Source organism: Lissotriton vulgaris, chromosome 8 (genome assembly GCF_964263255.1).
Source record: "Lissotriton vulgaris chromosome 8, aLisVul1.2, whole genome shotgun sequence".
Taxonomy (NCBI): Eukaryota; Metazoa; Chordata; class Amphibia; order Caudata; family Salamandridae; genus Lissotriton; species Lissotriton vulgaris.
The window spans coordinates 1,165,839,148-1,165,858,388 of record NC_141696.1 but is presented as its reverse complement, the minus strand read 5'-3'; positions in this window follow the sequence as shown (position 1 = coordinate 1,165,858,388).

The following is a 19,241-nucleotide window of genomic DNA, read 5'->3' as shown; positions in this document are numbered from 1 at the left end:
CACCTCTACAGCTAAGGCCTCCCCAAAAAATTTTGATCATAGCAGCCAAAGGAATTGGCAGGCCAGCTGCTCAAAAGCACACACTACAAATTGGCATTACGGCAGTTTTTTTTATAGCAACTTTTTTGCTCTTCACAAAGACAAGGTGCCTCTGGGCCCCCAGATGACAGATATCTACCCCAAGGACTAATGTTTTTTAAGTTATGTAGCCGTGTATTTTTGTACACACTTTGCTTAGCCAGGGAGCTTGCGTGCCCCTTCAATTCCCAAAATGTGCTTACCTCCATGAAACCCATTTTGACATTATTGCAAAGCATGCGCAGAAACACACCTCATGTAGACAAACACTGAACCCAACGCTAGCATCCCACTCACACTACACAGCGCACTCCTACACAACACATGGTATCAACACATGACCACAGTGGGCACACAAACCACACATAGATCATGCTACAAATATTCATTAATACCCCACGTTGTAAGTGCAGCTAGACGTTACTTATGCCAGAAGATAGCCCCCGAGAAAGCCAAAAGTCTCATCCACCTGTATCCATGTAGGATTAGGGCAAAGATACAACCCAGTAGAGTAGAGCCATATAAAACAGTAGTTAACACCTCCCAATATGAGTTCAATCCCACAGCTCTGTTCTTTTATACTGAACCAGCAACACTTTAACACAGGCAGACCGGATGCGCAGACAGAGCACTGTAAGGGAGGACACTGTTTGACCCTTGGATTTTGTAGAAAAGATCTTTTTAGAGGCCCCGATAATGTCTGTGGTCCATGGATGACCCATAACGTATTTGGGGCTGCCTGTTTTTAATGACAAATGGGTCCCCGGTATTGAATTACAGTGTTGGGCCATCCATCGTGACAACACTAGAAGAAATTAGTCTTTTGGGAAGGGGTTGAACTCCAGCACAGACACCCAATGCCAGTAATTCTTGGTTACTGACATAAATAGGTACACGTGGTTGGAAGGGAAGGGGCAACCCCTAATTGTTCGGAAACTTACACTGTTTTCTTTGTGTTTCAGAGGCAAAGGGACGTTACCACTTGAGACAAATGACAACTGTGAAGCAGTGTTGCACATACTGGACCTGCATTGGGACACTTCCAGCCTAATGGATTTTTACTGGCATTGTGACAACCTTGCCTATGCCCAACTCGTTCCCGGATGGCGAGGCCTCTCACCCTCATGACCATACACACCTTGGCCCTGGTCATCCCTGGAGAAGATCTGTCAGAGTTGTTCCAACGTCCTCTAAAGAAGAAAAAAAACTCTGTTGCATCAGGTTCGAAAAAAGAAGAACTGGTGATTATTTTGGTTGGGTTCAGTACAAACACATTCTAGAAGAGTTCAGACTGTTCACAGACACTTAAATCAATGCGAGAGGGTCCATATCCTTCTTCACCGTTCAAACCATTGTTCAAACCAAAGCAAATGCCAGCTGCTTGTAAATCACCCGGTGGGAGTTGCTAAAGATGACAAACGACACTGAGTTCAGCCTTAATGCTATCAGGGAAGAACTGAGAGCCTTACGCCTCATGGTGATGCAACATCAGTATGTGTTGGGACTTGATGACCACAATGGAGGGAGGGGTGTGTGCCAAGATCAGTGCTTCCTGTTGTATTTTTATCCCTGGAAACTACAATGACAATGGTACACTGACGCTTGCAATCCAAGCACTATATTGTCTACAAACAGACATGACAGAGGAAGAGGTTGCCCCTGAGCAAGACTAGTTTCATATCTTTTCCCCTCGCTTCCCTTATGGGTGAACCGACTATGCACATCGCTGCTTCCTGTTGTCATTGCTGTACTACTACTATGTGGTTTTCTACAAGTGGGGGGTTGCCTGCTGCAAAAACGCAGTCCGTAAACTAGGTAGATCGCAAATAGCCAGGGAGTGGATAACAGACACCACAGCAAAACACAATATTTAAAATAATGTGACTGACATGACATACAAGGAAAATTATGTAGTTGAAAATTCAACTAGATGGGGGAATGTTGAGATTGATAAATACAATAGCAATGCACACCCTGATGCATCCATTCATAGCAGCAGCAGTACCAATAAATACAATAACGATATACGCTGTTGTCTATGCATGCCCAATGATGTAAATACAAGTAAAGGCACTGCCAATGTACGCTGTAATCTATGCAAATATAGTGTTGTCAATCCCAGCAAATGCAGCACCGATGTACATTGCAACTTATGCCCACATGATGAATGCAATGTTGATGTACGATGTAACAACTGTACATATAACAATGAGAATATCAGTAAATATGGTATCAATGACCGCCATGTTACATGTGCTCACACTCACAAACTTGTATCATTGCTGTTGGATTTATCCAAGATGACCTCTCTATGAACCCCAAGTCAGAAATACGTGGTGTAGTGACTGAGCTATTCACGGTTAAAGGGCCCGATTTTGACCATTGCCCACCACCATCTCAGCATATTTTGGCCTAATATAGTGATGTGTAGGCCTGTTTCTGACTTTGTCTTGCTTAACGGCAGTGCTGACTATTGCCTTTGACATGCTCTCATGTCATCTTGCTTTGCAATTTATACTGTCACATAACATGGTGATGTGTAGGTCTGCCACGCTACAAAGTAGGGTTTGATTATGTCCCTTTCTGTTTCTGACTTTATCTTGCTTAATGGCAGGGCTTGCCTATTGGCTTTGGCATATTTTATACCATCTTGCATACTAATTTTGAGTCTTTGCGGAAGTAGTGGGCTATGCTTAAGCGACTCCATTTTCTGAGCTGTCTCCAACTTCTGAGCCTTACTAGGTGAGAGGCTATGTTTTGCTTTTCGCTTGTTTTCTGCAATCTGCATGCTGGTATAAACCGGTTCTTATCGGAGGAAGGTACATGCTCTGTCTTGAAGTCATAGCAAAGGCCTGATCAACAGATGCCGTGGCTTTGAGGCAGGCTGGTGCTGAATCTGATGAGAGAGAGAGGGAGAGGCTCACAGGAGCTTCGTCCTACGTTTCCACGAGGTAAAAGGACGCTGTGGTAAAACTTGAGGACATTGCCTTATCTAAAGAAGCCAGGACCGTCTAAACCGGCGAGAGCCCACCTCGATATCGCTGCTCCCTGCGGACCTGTGACCCCTGTGCCTGCTGGTCTCTGGCCCCCTACCGCCGCCGCAATTGTCAGCTCGAACGCGGCCGCCGAGTGGAGGGGGGCACAGGACTACGTTTCCCGCCCTGCTTTGCGGCGGGACACGGCGCTGAAAGCGTGCCAGGCGGCGCATAAAGAGCGCGTCACCCCCGCGTCGCGGGAGCGCCCGGGGCTAAGCCCGGGCAAAGGGCGGTCCTCGGTGGCCGAGGTAGGCCGGGCTGGGCCCTGTCATTTTTATTCTAAGCAAGGTATATTAGTGACTGGAGGTGTGTAACCTTTGAAGGAGATATTTCTGTAAACTGGCCGAGTATTTATCGTCATCTTCTCTGAGGATTAATTTTTATGGACTAGTTATCGTTATTTATATATATCTTCTGTGCAAAAGCCTGCTGCTTGGTTGGTTACTTTTCTGTTCAACATGACAGCAAAGAAATTACGCTCTGGAAGAGTCCTAGGGGGGAGGTCATGTATAAAAACCAGATCTAACCCCCTGAGGAATAAACATGACAATAGTGTATTACTGAAGGGACAGATGCAGCTACTGAAATTATGGGAAAAACCTGTTGATAAGACTGTGGCAGCCCCGGTAGCTGCTGGCTCTGAGATTATGCTTTTGGCGGATGCACCGTCTGATGTAGAGAAAGAGCCCAAACTTGAGCAAGCCTCTGTAAAAAACTTGCCTTCTCTGTCAATAACTATTGATGCTAATCTCCCAGTAGGTTCGCTAAGGGGAGAGCATCTTGATAATATGATAGCAGATACGAAAGTCCCTCTGCCTAACATCCTTAAAGTTGCAGAAAGTCTGGACGTGGCTATAAAAGAAGAGTCTTTTCTGTCCAGTATCGATCTTGAATTGTGTGGTCGCTACATGGACGACAGAATTTTGAAACACCCTGATCCTGATCCTACACCAAACGGAGCCACGCCGTCAGGATTATTGCTATATAGTAGTACTCCCTCTATAACTTCTAATGACATCCTTCATTGCAGAATAACTCTAGGACTCCACAACTTAATCTATCCGGTATCTGCCCCCTTACTGCTTCTGGGTTCCCTAAAGATGATAAACCTATCTCTGATTCCCTGATAGCACTAGAACATTTACTGGCTTCCATATTGTTTCTATTGGGCAAATTTGTTGGGAGCTCTGATTGCATCTTGGACTCAGTTACACAGATATTGAAAGTATTACTGGCAAAAAATACAGAAAATGGTAATACTTCTCCCACAGAGATTGTTTTGCAGAATGTCCCGGATAGCAATAACTTACTGGTAAAAAATTCGCCTGCGGGTATGCCAGTAGTGGTTGACATACATGAGCCCTCAGGGATGCCTACCCCATTCGTTTCAAATTGTAGGAAGGAATCTGAACCTTCCCTAAAGGAAGAAAGTTTGGTGGATGTGAACTTGAACGCTGGAAATGAATTATTTCCTATTTTCAACCATGATAAAAAGGAGCCTGAAGGAAGTCTTTAAGTAAATGGAAAAGTAAAAGAAAAAAGCAGAAAGAACAAAGGGAAAAATAGGAAACCTGTTCGTAAGTACAAGAAGAAAAGACAGAGGCAAATCATCTTCCAAAAACATATAAATACAGAAGTGCTTGATGTTGTAGAAATTGAAGATAACTCTTTACTGGACACTTCTTCTAATAAGGCTGCTGTTTGCACTACTGGCTCTGTAGTCGAAGGTCCTCTTGATGTACATGCTAATGTTGGGGGAGCCCCTTGTCAAGAGGATAATGGATTAGTGCCCCTAGCCTCAATAGAAGAGGTGATAAGAACTATTCCTGTTGCAACAGGGACACTTAACCCATCAGCGCCTATCTTTCGGCTGCCGGTTGTTGTGGCCACGAATTCTCCCCCTGTACTTTTTAAAGCCCCTAATTCTTATGTGGATACTTTGACACTGGACTTTCTGCCCTTATTTGACTCTGACTTATACCTAAACAGGTCATGGTTGCTTAATTGTTTTAAGGATATTGAAAGCTTAAAACGTATTCAGTCGAGCGACATTGACTTGGTTTCCTTAGTAAGATTTGAAAATGGGCTACGAGTACGGGTAAAATTCTGTTCTAAAATAATTGCTAACCTTGTACTACAACAGGTGGAATCATTTCAATGTAGAGGGATTGATGTGTTACCCTTTTTCCATAATGGAAAGGATATTTACTCTAGAGAAGGGGCCACAAGGTTGGGTTTTAGGCAGGAAGACCCGTCCACATATAATAAAGATCTAAAAATCTGGGTCTCTAGAGGTAAACGTATGGTTTCCCAGGTACCTCCTATCCCCGTGAACCTGACTGTTCCTACAACTGAGGATAATCATCGGTGGAACTGGCTGCCAGGAGTTTTATCTAATAATATATCGAATAACCCAAGACTGTTTCAACATCTTTAACAGTCACTTAAAAGTCATAATGAAATATCAAGGAGAGAGGTAGGGAGAGTATCTGACACTCTTGTTCCACGGTCAATAATCAATAAACAAAAGAAGAGTGTCTGGGAGAAAAAAGAAGAACCATGCTTGGAGCTCATTAACAACCACAATAGGATGTTTAGGAAGGCCCTCACTCACCACCTAGTGATGACATGCTTCATCACCGGGCCCCACCAAAGAGACCGAATGTCTCTTTGGTGTGCTGCGACGCCAGGATTACTGCGGAGCTGGATGGTGAATATACGGCGTGTTGAGTGAAAATGAAAAATTAGTGAGTGATGAGGGTATTTTAAAAAAATTGTCAGTAGTGTATCTGAAGCAATTTTATTAATGATCACTAAAGACAAAAAGTATAAAATATATTTAAGGATCCAGTCCACTTTTAATTGAATGGTGGGATCCTAGAGAGTAGTCAACATGTTTCTTGCCATCGAAACGGTGTCAATTTACCCGGCAATTCTTCAGGACTGGGTGTGGTAAACCCTGGCGGTATGGGCACTCTAAGGCCCACCCTTACCTAGGGACGTGAGATGTGAAAATTATAAAAATGTGAAAAAAGTGCAAAAAAATTAGGAATAAAGGGTTAATTCCTAATTACTCCTGGTTTAGGAGGCTTCTACTGATCGTTTCTGCACCTGAAAGATAAGGGACAGAGACACATAGATAGAACAGGACAAACATTTAGAATTACTCCTTGTTGCCAACAGTTTTTATGGTGAAATTGGTGCTCCAAACGTGAAAGACACTCTAGCTGTGGAGAAAATAGCGCTATGTTTAACACCGCCTAGTAGCCAAGGGTTCGCAAGGGCTATGAGAGGTGTGGTGTACTATTTGTGGTACAGGCTAGTAGTGACTAAGGGATAAAAACAGGTGAAGATCTTCAAGGAAGATCGACAGTTTTGCGATCAAATTAAAATATGTACACATGATCATCAAGTTAAAATTGTCTCACTTTTAAGGTGTTAAGAATAAACACCATGGGTCTCAGGAGGGGGGTGGGAGCGTATTCGGCACACCCTATATCATGGCATAACACAAGAAAAACACAAAACCGGCATCAGAATCATGATTGCCCCAGTTGGTTAGCGGGGCGCGATCAATACTTAGCTTGTTGCAGGCAAGTTTTTCCTACTTACGCCCTCGACACTCGGCACCCGTGGTGTACCTACGTCGCTCTCGTACCGGACCCCGACGATGAGTGAGCGGGTTCCGTATGTTGTTTTAAATGCAGCAAGGCAAGGCGGGAAAAGGTTCCGGGTGGGCGTGGCCTGTTGATGTTGTTAAACGTCACGGAGGCGTAACTACACACAAGCGTCCTCTTGGGCGTTATCTCATAGGTCCGCCGAGTGAGGGTGAGCGTGCCTTTCTATTGCCTGGGTAACCGGGAAACATCCGCGGTTACCGTGATGGAGACGCTTCTGGGTGGGGGTGGTCACGTGACGTTGTTACGGAGGCGTTGCTACGCAGCAGTATTCCATTGGTTGAGGGTGACGTGGGGGTTAGCCCTCCTCGTCAGAGGGAAGGCGTCTGTAGTTGCCTTGGTAACCGGGCTCATTGGAATATGCATGTTTCACCGCGATGGTTATTAAGCCTGACGGGTTGCGTAGAGGCAATAAGAAGTGGTGCTGAGAGATAGTGACCTTCTCATGAGGGTCAAGGGGGTTATTTTTAAAGGCTCAGAAAAATAAATGAAATACTGATATCACAGGACTCTGACTCATTTGATTACTGTATTCCAAGGAATATCATCATTTAAACCAATGAGGTGGGTGCCCAGTCTATAGACCCACCTCTGTTCTTTTTCAAAAAGAAGGTTTGTGATGTTTCTTGTGCCCCCTACATGCTCAATAATAGTCCAACACATGTCGTTGGGGGTGTGGTTGTGTTCCAGGAAATGGCGACTTAGTTTTGTGGTTAGTTTTTTACACCTGATATTGGAACGGTGTTCACCTATTCTTTGCTTGACTTTGCGGGTGGTCATTCCTACGTAACGTAGGTCGCAGGAACAGGTGATCAGATAGATAACATTATCCGTGTTGCAGTTGGTGTGACATCTTTGTGTCCATGTTTTACCAGGTTCGAGTTCTAGGGTTTTTGTGTGTGTCGTAAGGTGGCACACACTGCAGTTGGCACATGGAAAGTGTCCAGTGATTAGAGGGAGACCCCAAGTTTCTGTGATAGATCTTTCCGTAGTTGGTGTCTCAGTTCTGGGTCGCGTATGTACAAGGCTGTCCCTCAGGCTACGCCCTTTTCTAAAAGAGAACAGTGGTTTCTCCCAATCAGTTTTGATGCTTGATACAATGCGCCAGTTTCTGTTAATTGATTTCTTCATGTAATTGGACATGGCATTGTATGTGGTTACGCAGGTCAGTGGTATGGTTTCATTGTTGGTGGTCTTATCTTCTAAGAGGGACTCACGTGGTTGATTGCGTGCCCTCTTGTACCCTTTGTTGAGTATCTGGATGGGGTACCCACGATCCTTCAGCTTTTCTGGTAATTATTAATGCATACATCCCTCCTGAAGATATTTTTAGTATTGTTTTGAAGCAAATGTTTTCTTATGTTAAACAACTTTTAGAGCTTGACCAGCCCCCTTATATTTTACTCGTGGGTGATTTAAATAGCAAAGTTTCTAACTCAAGCATAGACTTGTTTAGAAATAAGTCTAAGGAAGAGGCATACAATATACCCCAATCTATCTTTCCTAATAAAATAAAAACTAGCAAAAGAGGAAAGATACTGTTAGAAGAACTTAGCTATCTAGAGGGGTTAATTGTAAATGGTAGGATGCCATCTGATACACCCGCTAATTTCACTCATAGGTCCCCTAAGGGTGAATCCATCCTTGATTATGTAATTACGGACTATGACACTTTCTCCTTTATTCAGGACATAATGATTTCTCAATCCTCCTTGAGCAACCATAACGTGATCAGTATAACTGTTTTATTACAACCTCCTGACACTGATTCTTGGTCTTTTAGTAATAGAGGAGTTTCTTTTCATTGTAAGTCCGGAAGATGCTTCTGGAACCCTACCACTATGAAGGATGTGCAAAACATTCTTGCACAAACTTTACTTAAACTAAAAGAATGGCAGGGTAGGGAATTCTTACATTTTGAAATCTTTATGAAGAAGCTTACTGCGACTGCAAAGAAGCCAAGGTATCCTAGGAAAGTGAACATTGTTCCTAGTTTATTATTACCCTTAAAGAAAGAAAGAAATAAACTTGTGAGGCAACAGTTCCTATTTAGATCCAGGGAAAATGATAATAAGATAGCCTTACTAAAAAGAAGGAGGATCAGACTGAGAACAAAATTAAAAAAAGAAAAAGAAGACTCACTCTGGATTAGTTTAAGGGAGGCTTCTGTCTTTGGTAAATCTAGAGAATTCTGGTCCATAATTGGTAAGGGATGTGGTGCAAGAACTTCCCCTATTCCCATCTCCATTCCTGAAGATATCTGGATTTCATTTATATCAAATCTGTATGCGTCTAATGGCGTAGAGGGTGAAGATTGTGACCCTGTTTTGGATAGTGGGTATACTATGGAGCTCCCGTCTGAGAAATCCATTGCTTCCGTGATCAAGAGTATGCGCTCTTCCGGAGCAATGGGTCCGGACGAGTTGCCCATTTCAGTACTGAAGCAAGATATCACCTCATGGAGTAGGATTCTCCTTCCTTTGTTTAAAGCCTGCTTCTTATTGAGATCAGTTCCTACATCTTGGAGGGGAAGTATACTAATACCCATATTTAAGAAGGGAGAGCGGGATAAACCCATGAACTACCGCTTAATAGCTTTACTGGATTCTATAGGGAAAGTTTTTGCTAAGTGTCTTTTAATATTAATCACTGATTGGGTGGAGGCAAATGGAATCTTACCGTTAGAACAAACTGGGTTCCGTAAAGAGCATGGTACACTTGATAATTTAACAGCTCTTCAAGTGATTGTGGACAAATATGTACGAGTTCGAGGAGGTGGAATATACGCGGCATTCATAGACTTCTCCACAGCGTTTGACAAGGTGGATTGTCCGACGCTGTGGAGAAAGCTTGCTGCATTGGGTATCCCATCACAGCTACTCGAACTTGTAAAATCCCTTCACTCGAACACATGGTGTAAGGTGTTACAAGGCGGAGAAAGGGGCCTTTCACAGACTATCCCATCTCAGAATGGATTAAAACAGGGGTGCATATTGGCCCCTATATTGTTTTCATTATATACTGCAGATCTTCCTGCTTCCATTGCTGCATGTGGTGGGTTAGCCCCGGTAATTGAAGGTACATCCATTTCGGTTTTAATGTATGCGGATGATATTCTCATCTTAGACTTAACTCCGAAGGGCTTGTCTAACCGCCTGCAAGCATTACATTTATTTGCAGAAGCACATTTTATGAAGATCAATGCTTCTAAAAGCAAAATCATGTGCATTTCTGGAAGGAAAAAATGTAGGTCTGAAAACTTTGGATGGGCTATAGGAGGACATACACTAGAGGTGGTTAAAACTTACACCTTCTTAGGTAAAATAATCTCAGCAAACCTAAGTGAGAAACCCCATATTGAACATAATTCGCGTAAAGCATTGGCTCATGGTATGGGGTTAAGTTCCTTGTATTCTGCTACAGGAAAAAGACACTTTGCACGATTTTTGGAAGTATATAGAGCAAAAATCCCTGCAACTCTACTGTATGGAATAGAATTGGTGGAGTTAAGGCATTGGGGATTCTTGCAGGTAATGGAAGGAAAGGCACTAAGAAGAATTTCTTCCCTTAATACAGCTTGCTCCGTGCCATCATGCAGGCTGGAATTCGGCCTTCGGAGCTGTTGGGTACAGGGGTTGATTGCCCTAGTAAGGTGGGTGGCCTGTCTGGCCAGAGGTAAATCGAGTTCCTTACGGGGATATATTAAAAATGAACTACTGGGCAATTTAAACGAGTTTTCCCTATTAGTAAAAAACTTTAGAAAAGCGGTAACAATGTTAGAGTTGGATGCAAGTACTCTGTTCTTACTTTCTCCTTCTCAACTAAAGTCTCAGTTGAAATACGCATCTTGGGAACTCTGTTTTAAATTGGATATGACTGCCCTACACGGAAAAAAGGGTAGTGATTTACTTTTAAGCACGTACTCACTAAAGCAGGCCCAGCAGTATTCCAAGAGATATATCACTCATAGAGTCCGTAGGCTATGGTACCTTTTAAGACATGATTTGCTTCCTCTAAATTCTCTCTTAGCAAAGTGGTACGGATCATCTCCAGTATGTAACCTCTGTAAAAAGGCAGTGCAGGACCGAAATCATGTTTTGTTTATTTGTTCTGCATTACGTCCATTGCGGTCTAAATGGTTAAAATCTATTTGTCTACAATTAGGAATCCTAAATGTAAAAACTTTTTTCCATGCACTTTATTGTCCGCCTAATGAAATGTTCTGCTTCAAAATTTTTAACTTTTTTAAGATATTTATTAATGATACCTAGAGATGTTGTTGGATAATTGTTCGGCCAGTGTTTATGATGTGATCTTCTATTTTGGTTTTTAATTGTGATTCTTATTGTAAATAGTGGTGTATAACTATGTGATTGTTTTATGTGGCCCTCTTTTGAGAGCCAAAAACATAATAAACTTAAACTTGAAAACTACGTTTCCACTTCTACTTAAGGAACAGTCTGAGACTTAGGCCCCCATTAGGATGGCGGGCGGACTTTGACCGCCTGCCACCCTCATGGAAAACGGGACCACCCGCGAGCTGAGCGGTGGTCCCGCCTTGCATATTATGATGCGCCCGCCACACTGGCGGGTGCATCATGCATTTATAACATTGCGCCGGGCGGTGTTTACACCTGCACCCGCGGTGCGATCAGCCCGACTTCCTAATGGGCCCCTTAATCTCTGGTAGTTCATCACAGTACAGACATGTAGCTGTGACGGTGGGAGCAGAGAATTCTGTTTTGGCTGGAAAAACCGACTCCCTTCTGGCGAAGTGGAAATGGGATGTGTAGAAACTTGGGGCCTCATTAGGATGGAGGGCGTCCGTCCGCCACCCCTGAGGTGGAGGGACCGTCCACAGGGGCAGCGGCTGTCCCTCCGTGCAAATTAGGATGTGACCGCTACCCTGGCGGGCACATCCCGTATCTGTAACCTTGCGGCGGATTCTGCATGAAGCAGCGCCCGCCGCAAGGTTAAAATTGCATGCTTTGCATATGCATGCACAAAGCGGCAGGCACCGGGCGGTACCTGCCGCTTTGTGCATGCATATGCAGGGGGGTACCATAGGTACCCCCCATGTGCACCCCCCACCCCACAACACCCTGGGGGCCTGCAACGGGCCTCCAGAAGCATTAGTCCACATTCTTTTCCACAGCAGAAAATCCGCCGTGGAAAAGCATGTTTCCTCACCCTTCGTAATATGGCTGGCGGTGTCTTGCAGACACCGCCACCAAATTGCGGACAACATCCCGCGGATCAGCAGTGGACGGACTTGCCGTCCGCCGCTGATCCCGCCGCCATCCTAATGTGGCTGGTGGTGTTTTGGAGGTCCGCAGCGGTGAATCCGCATCCTCCAGGCCGGCGGTGGCTTCCGCCGGGCCGGAGGATGCGGATTCACTGCCATCCTAATCGACCCCTTGGTGAGGTGTTCCACTAACTCTTATATTCTTGCTGTTCTTGTCTAACTATTGTCTCCTATTTTCAGGTTCCATACATATAAGTTCTACATATGTTATTCTGATTGCATTTAGTGATCATATAATTGGTAGTTTGAAGTTGGTGCTGTAAATGATATAGATGGCCTATCGTGACATATTAGTGATTCTTTTCCTTTGTCATTCTATCATTGTGTAATAAAAGAAACCCTAGAGCATTTCATTATTTGTCTGTGTTCCTTGGGATGGGAGGTCAGGGCCTTTCTGATCCAAATGCTGTAGCACTGGAAGGATGGTAAGTTTCCCTTCCTGCAGGTAATTGTTGAGAGAGAGTTGTCCCGCTCTCATCCAGGGAAGTATAAAATATTAATTCTTCCACCGCAGGCCTTGTTGGGAGGAGTGCGCATTGTTGTAATTGTTCACATTGTTGCTACCTCATGGTCCTTGGTATTGTGTTGTTGTCGTACCCTGGGGTAAGTTGGCCTCATGGCCCTTGGTTTCTTGTGTTGTTGTCGCCAGTTGGCGTTGTTATTTGCGAGCTCCTCAGCAATGGCCATATCTTTAGGTAGTTGTTCCTTTCTTGGGTAAGTATTGTGAAGTGTTGTGCACCTTTTGGGTCCCAAGAAAGGATAAGGTTGCATGTCCTGATGATTGGCAGAATTATCAAGTCATTACACGTGGTTAGACAGGCCCTGCGACCCAAACCTAAGGCTACTGATTGACAGGTCACAGGTGGGGTTACACTTAACCCAAAGACAAATGTGCACCCAGGGAAATCCCTGATCAATCTGACAGATAGTCACACCACGAACACGATCTAGGAGATTGGGCTTAATAAAACTCGTTTGGCCAAAGGGATGCATTCGTCAAAATACCACAAAGCTAGATGCCACATGTAGTTAGGAACATTCAGCCAATGAGGACACAGCATGCACACCACATGTACTGATCACACGCTCTTCACACCAGACATCTGGACACATACACACTGGCCCACAATAGCTCTCCCTGAGGTCGAGAGCCACATGTATCCCCTTATCAGATGACAGTACTTGTTATTTACGACTGTTAGACTTGGCAACCTTGGCGTGGTTTTCTCCTGTCTTTTTGCCTCTGCCTCTTGTATTTTTGCTGTGTGCTGGATTTTGTTTTTGCTGGTCTAGATGCTTTGGGCACTTTACCACTGCTGATCAGTGCCACAGTGCAGGTGCTCCCTATGTAAATTGTGAATAAGGATTGGTGCTTCCATGATTGGCTTGTTTTGACTTACTACTAAGTCCCTGATTTAGCGCACTGTGTGTGCCCAGGGCCTGTAAGTCAAATGCTGCTTGTGCCACCCACACAAGCAGCCTTTCAAAGGGGTGTCAGAACTGCCACTGCAGTGTTTGCACGCAGTCTGTTTGCCATGTTGACCTGGCAAGTGCACCCACTTGCCAGGCCCTAACCTCCCTTTTATTACGTTTGAGGCACCCCTAAAGTAGGTGCAAGGTACCCTGTGGGCAGGGTGCAGTGTATGTAAAAGGTAGGACATGCACTGATGTGTGTGACATGTGCTGATAGTGAAATACAGTGTATTTAGTTTTTCACTATTGAAAGGCTATCTGTCCCATAGGATAGAATGGAGGTTTATTTAAAACATCTTACAAGTATAACTTCCAATTGGGACAAGACAGAAAGATGGAGTTTAGTCTGCCTGAACTCAGAACATGAAAATGCATCTTTTAGTAAAGATGATTTTATATTGTGTATTTGAAAATACCACTTTTAGAAAGTGGGAATTTTCTTGCTTAGCCATCCTGTGTGCCTCTGCTGGTTTGCGGATTGACGTCTGGTTTTGAAATGATAGGGGCTGTGCATTCTCTTCAGACAGCCCCGGGGGAGGGGTGGGAGTTGTCAAGGCATGTCCTGCCTTTCCTGGATGAGTCAGGGTTGGGCTTAGTAGACCTGGGCTGCATTTAGAGTAGAGGGCGGAGATTTCCTTGCACCTGAATGGGCCTGGTCTGCCTTACACAATGCTGTTTCCACCTCCTGCCTGGAAGCTGGACCAGGGAGGACAGAACTGGTTTTGATTGAGCACAGAGCCTCTCTTCCACAAGAGAACAAAGATAAATTGAGTATAAATATTGGGGCCCAGATCCCAGAACTTTAGAATACTTCTGGACTCAAGACAAACCTCTGCCAAGAAGAAGAGCTGGCAAAGCTGAAGGAGAAGCACTACCTCTTTGCTGTGTGCTGTCTGGGGTTTGCCTGCAATGGGGTTTTCTACAAAGGAAAGGACAAAGACTTTGCTGTGTGCTGTGCATCCTGCTTGAAGAAGGTCTCCAATGGCTTGAAGTAGAGCTTGCCTCCTGTTCTGAAGTCTCAGGGACACAAAGACTTCACTACCAGCTCCCCTGAACTTCCTTGCTAGGAGTTCTGACTTGCCACAAGATGCCTGTTCCTGTGTTGGGCCTCTGGAGGTTGTTCCTGCTGCTGGACTCTGGGAAAAGAGAAGCAACTAAGGAAGCTTGATGCATCCGCACATGTTTCTAACGCAAAACCTCTGTGCCTCTGAAATAAACACACAGTGCCTGTCCATGACTGGAGAAATCACTGCACGCCGAATCTCGTACACTGATCTCCAAAGTCCATGATCACTGCACCTATCAGATGCACGTCCTGCTGTGCGACTGCAATAACTGACGCATCTTGGGACCACGGCTGGAGAGATCAATGCAGCGCTATTGCAGCAGCATTGAGAACTGCTGCATCCCCGAATCCCCATGCCTCGCACGGGGTGCCAAGTCTACAACAATACCAGGACCGCAGGAAGAAACTGACACATCACCTCCCCGCACAGTAAAAAACGGACACATCACCTCCTCTCCAGTAAGGAACCGACGCATCACCTACCCTGCTTGGCAGTAAGGAACCAACACATCACCTCCCCTGCAGCAAGGATCCAACGCATTACCTGTACTGCACGTAAGAAACTGACGCATCACCTCCACTGCAGCTGTTTTTGTTTATGATTTTGACGCATCCAAGGTACTTTGTGTTGAACGAGTCGCATCTATAGTTGGCTATGGACAGAACTGTTTTTACCTTTTAAAAGTCATATCTTGCTAACTGTATTTTTGATTTTTGTTGTTTTGGTCTTGTTTGGTTTAGATAAAGATTACTTTTTTTTTCTATACTGGTGTGGTGTCCCGTTAAAGTGTTTTCACTGTATTACTGAATATGTGCACAAATGCTTTATACACTGCCTCTGAGATAAACATGTCTGCTCATGCCAAGCTACCAAGGGGGTGAGCAGGGGTTATTTTAGATGTGCATCTCCCTTACCCTCACTAAAAAGAAGGGTCCCTACTTTGACAAAGGAGAAAACCATTCCAAACTATAGACCCCCATTTCTAACAACGACTAAGATGATTTTCCAAAAATGTAGAATTGGTTTATTGCACCTTACGAGATGTATATATTGTATATATTTTCGGCTGAAACTCTGTACAGTGAGAGACTTTCTTCAGAGGCAACTCTTTCGATACTCTCTCGGCCGCTGTGTTTAATTGAACCAACTTGTTCCTGTTTTCCCAAACACCTCTAGTCCTTTCATTTCCTTAAGGTAAATTCATATTTGAGCAACATGAGCAATAAAAAATAATTTTTATCTTGTCTCATTTGATGTGCGTTTAATCTGACAAATTACTGCGTATTCTTTTAACAAGGAGATTGGTGTTTACTTTTCTTTTTCTGACCACAAATTGAAAGGCTTTTGTAAACTGAGCCATTTTACAATTTTGCTAAGAGTGGAAAAGGATAGGCTGTAGGATCTTATTTTTTATTAACACATGACAAAATGTAAATATATGTAAATTAACTGTAGAAATATTTCAGAATATATCAGAAGTTAGGAGAGCACAAAGTACATTTTCTATAATTTTTAAAAGTGATGGGCTCCAAGATTTTAATGGGAGTGAAATAAATCAAGACACTTTACATGGTGATGCGCAAAAGATAGAGATTCCCTGAAACCCAATTTCCATACACTATTTTTAGTGCGTTATATAGTTTTAAAACTGCATGCCTAGGCATGGCCAAGATGGCGGCGAGGTAGGACATGTTCTCCCGAGCTCCTGTCCGCCGTCCGCCGTCCTTTGGGAGATGCAGAGCACTGAATTCTCCAGCGGAGCTCCGCGCTGTCCCATTCTGCCGACGGGAGCGCCGATGATTGGCCTGGGGCACCGAAACCGGCAAGAAGAATCGAGCCGAGCGACGACCCCGCTGGTGCAGCAGAGGCTTGTCAACAGGGACGGTCCCTGACGAGGACCTCAGAGGCCCGCTTTCAGACCACGGCCTCAGCCAGACCTGTCCATCGAGTCACGAGGGGGACGCCGCTCCCAGCAGTGCGCCGGGACTGACAGTGGCCGGCGGCGAGGAGATCCTCCCAGCATCCGAAGAGCCTGGGGAGTGACGCGAGCTCCGAGGCGCCTTGTGGGGCCTGTGGCACCGGACAGGAGCAGAAGTGAGGCCTTCGGCGGCAGCGGCCTGGCTCCTGACGCGCGTCACCCTGTCGGCCTGGGGCCGCAGTTGATACTCTGCCAGTGCGCCCAGCGCTATCCTGAACGGCCGCCCTGGCTTAAGATACGACACCGCCTCTTGCGGATCTCGCCCTGTGGCGCTGCGGACCGCGGGCCTGCCTGCGAGGGGGGCTGCGGCCTCTTAGAACTGGAATCGGCGAGCCGCGGGGCCAGGGGGAATCTCCCAGGCGCCACTCAACGGAAGCCTCCATAGGGACAGACCGCCCCAACGGGACACTGCAAGCTCACAGTGGCGCCAGCCTGGGGGCCCAGGCCCAGCGTGACCAGAGGCGCTGGGGCGGGAGGTGAGTGGCAATCGCTAACCAGCGCATTCCACAGGCGTAGACTTCACGCTCCATAAGTGCAGGCTGCAGGGGCCCAGCCACATAGAGGCCGACAGCTTATGAGCCCCGGAGCGGGGGAGAGACATTTGGGCGCCACCCCACAGAGGCTGCTGATCGGGGTGGGCCTTGTTGGCGGCAACGCAGCACCACTGGCCACAGCCACAGCACCGGCCTTGAGGCCCCCCGCCACATATGGATACAGCAGCTGGGACAGAGAAGCATCGCCCGATAGCGCCTTTCACAGGTGAGAGCGCTGCGGGCCCCTGGCTCTCAGCACAAGCGACTTGCCCATGTTCCACAGACGCGAGCTGCAGGAGACACAAGGAGTGGCCACTGGCTAGTGACATACAGCTGCCAACCGCCTGTTGCAGTTAATATCACACTGCAGTGCCCGGAGGGGTTTCTGCATGAGCAAGGCGCCGCCCTGACCTGGCGAGAGAGGGTTCTTCTACTCCGGATTGCCCTGCGTGCAGCTCGACTTGCCCTGCGACTGTAACCCACCTCTCAGGTGCACATACCCGACCTTCAAATCCCACGTCAACACTGCCTGCTGAGGTTTGGTAGCATGTCCAAGACTAGGAACAACAACCCGAAGGGCCTCAAGGACATTTTCGGTCGCTCACTCTCCAACCCCGACATGGCGGCTGCGGCCCCAGAGGTGGGACGGGGCCTCCCAGCCACAGGGGACGAGCCAATCACTAAGCTATTCCTCGAATATTTATTCCGCACCCTCAGGGAGGATATTCAATTGATCAAAATAGAGTTTGCAGCTGAGGTTAAGGAGCCACGTCGAGATGTCGACGGACTTGGGGAGCGGGTGGCCTCCCTGGAAGAGAGACATGATGCCATAGTCTCAGACCAAACCACGCTGCAACAGGAGGTGATCAGACTCCAGGATCAAAACGTCGATCTTCAGACACAGATGGAAGATCTGGAGAACCGCTCCCGGCGGCATAACATCCGGATCCGAGGAGCCAAGCTTTCCGAGGACACCCGCGACATCTTTGCGTTGACTCAGGGCCTCTTCCACTTCATACTGGGAGAGGCGCAGAACTCCGACTTTGTCCTGGATAGGGCACACAGAGTGGGGCCACCTCGAGCTCCTAACGCACCACCAATGGACATCCTGGTTTGCGTGCAGGACTTTAAGACCAAAGAGGCCATACTCACTAAAGCACCGTCCCACCATCCCATCTCCTCTCAGGGTCACTCCCCGGTGCAATGCCAAGACCTAGCTCTGATCACGCTGCAAAGACGCCGCCAATTCCGTCCAGTCATGGAGCATCTACGACAACAAGGGGTCTCATATTCCTGGGGACACCCCTTTCGCCTCACATTTTGGCATAAAGGGAAACTCCACCAGATCCGCTCCTTCGCAGAGGCCTGCCACCTACTGGGACTGGCGGAGCCTTCTGAGGATGACGATGACCGCAGCTCTACTTCGAGGCCCAAGGTCTCCCCGTCGAGATGGCAGCACTAGGGCAGCAGCGGCGTCCGCAGCGACCACCCAGATCCGAGATCGCCAGAAGCCAACAGGAAGCCCTGTCCGTGCCCACTTTGGCCCTGGCCGGGGAGGACAGAACCGCCAAATGAACGCCACTAACGTACTGAACATTCTACTGCCCATTTCTGTACGCGGGGGACGGCGGGAGGAGCGGACACCCCTTTTGGAACTATGACAATCACCCCCATGTTACCTGACCAGTCACCCTGGGGTCGCAGACTATTTTTGCTCTTTGGACTCATTGCCCTGTCCACCGTTGGGGATGGTTTTTGGGGATTTTCTAGTTTGGGACTCTTAGGTTTCCTTTTCTCTTTCCCCATATTTTCATTTTGTTTAGTGGGTTCCCCTTGTCCACAGTTTTCTTTCCTTTACCGGTGCACTGCCTAACCCTCAATGCTAATCAGGACTCCTCATTGGCGACGAAGTGGACGCCGCTCAAAGCTGTCTTAAGGGGAGAATTCATGGCTATCTCCGCTGCCATTAATAAGGAACCTGGCCAGAAACAGGCTGAGCTCACTAAACGAGTTGCGGAGTTGGAGCAGATGCACCAGCGCACTGGCGCTGCCAGAGTCTGGCGTCAACTTCCCACGGAACGAAAGCAACCCGCAG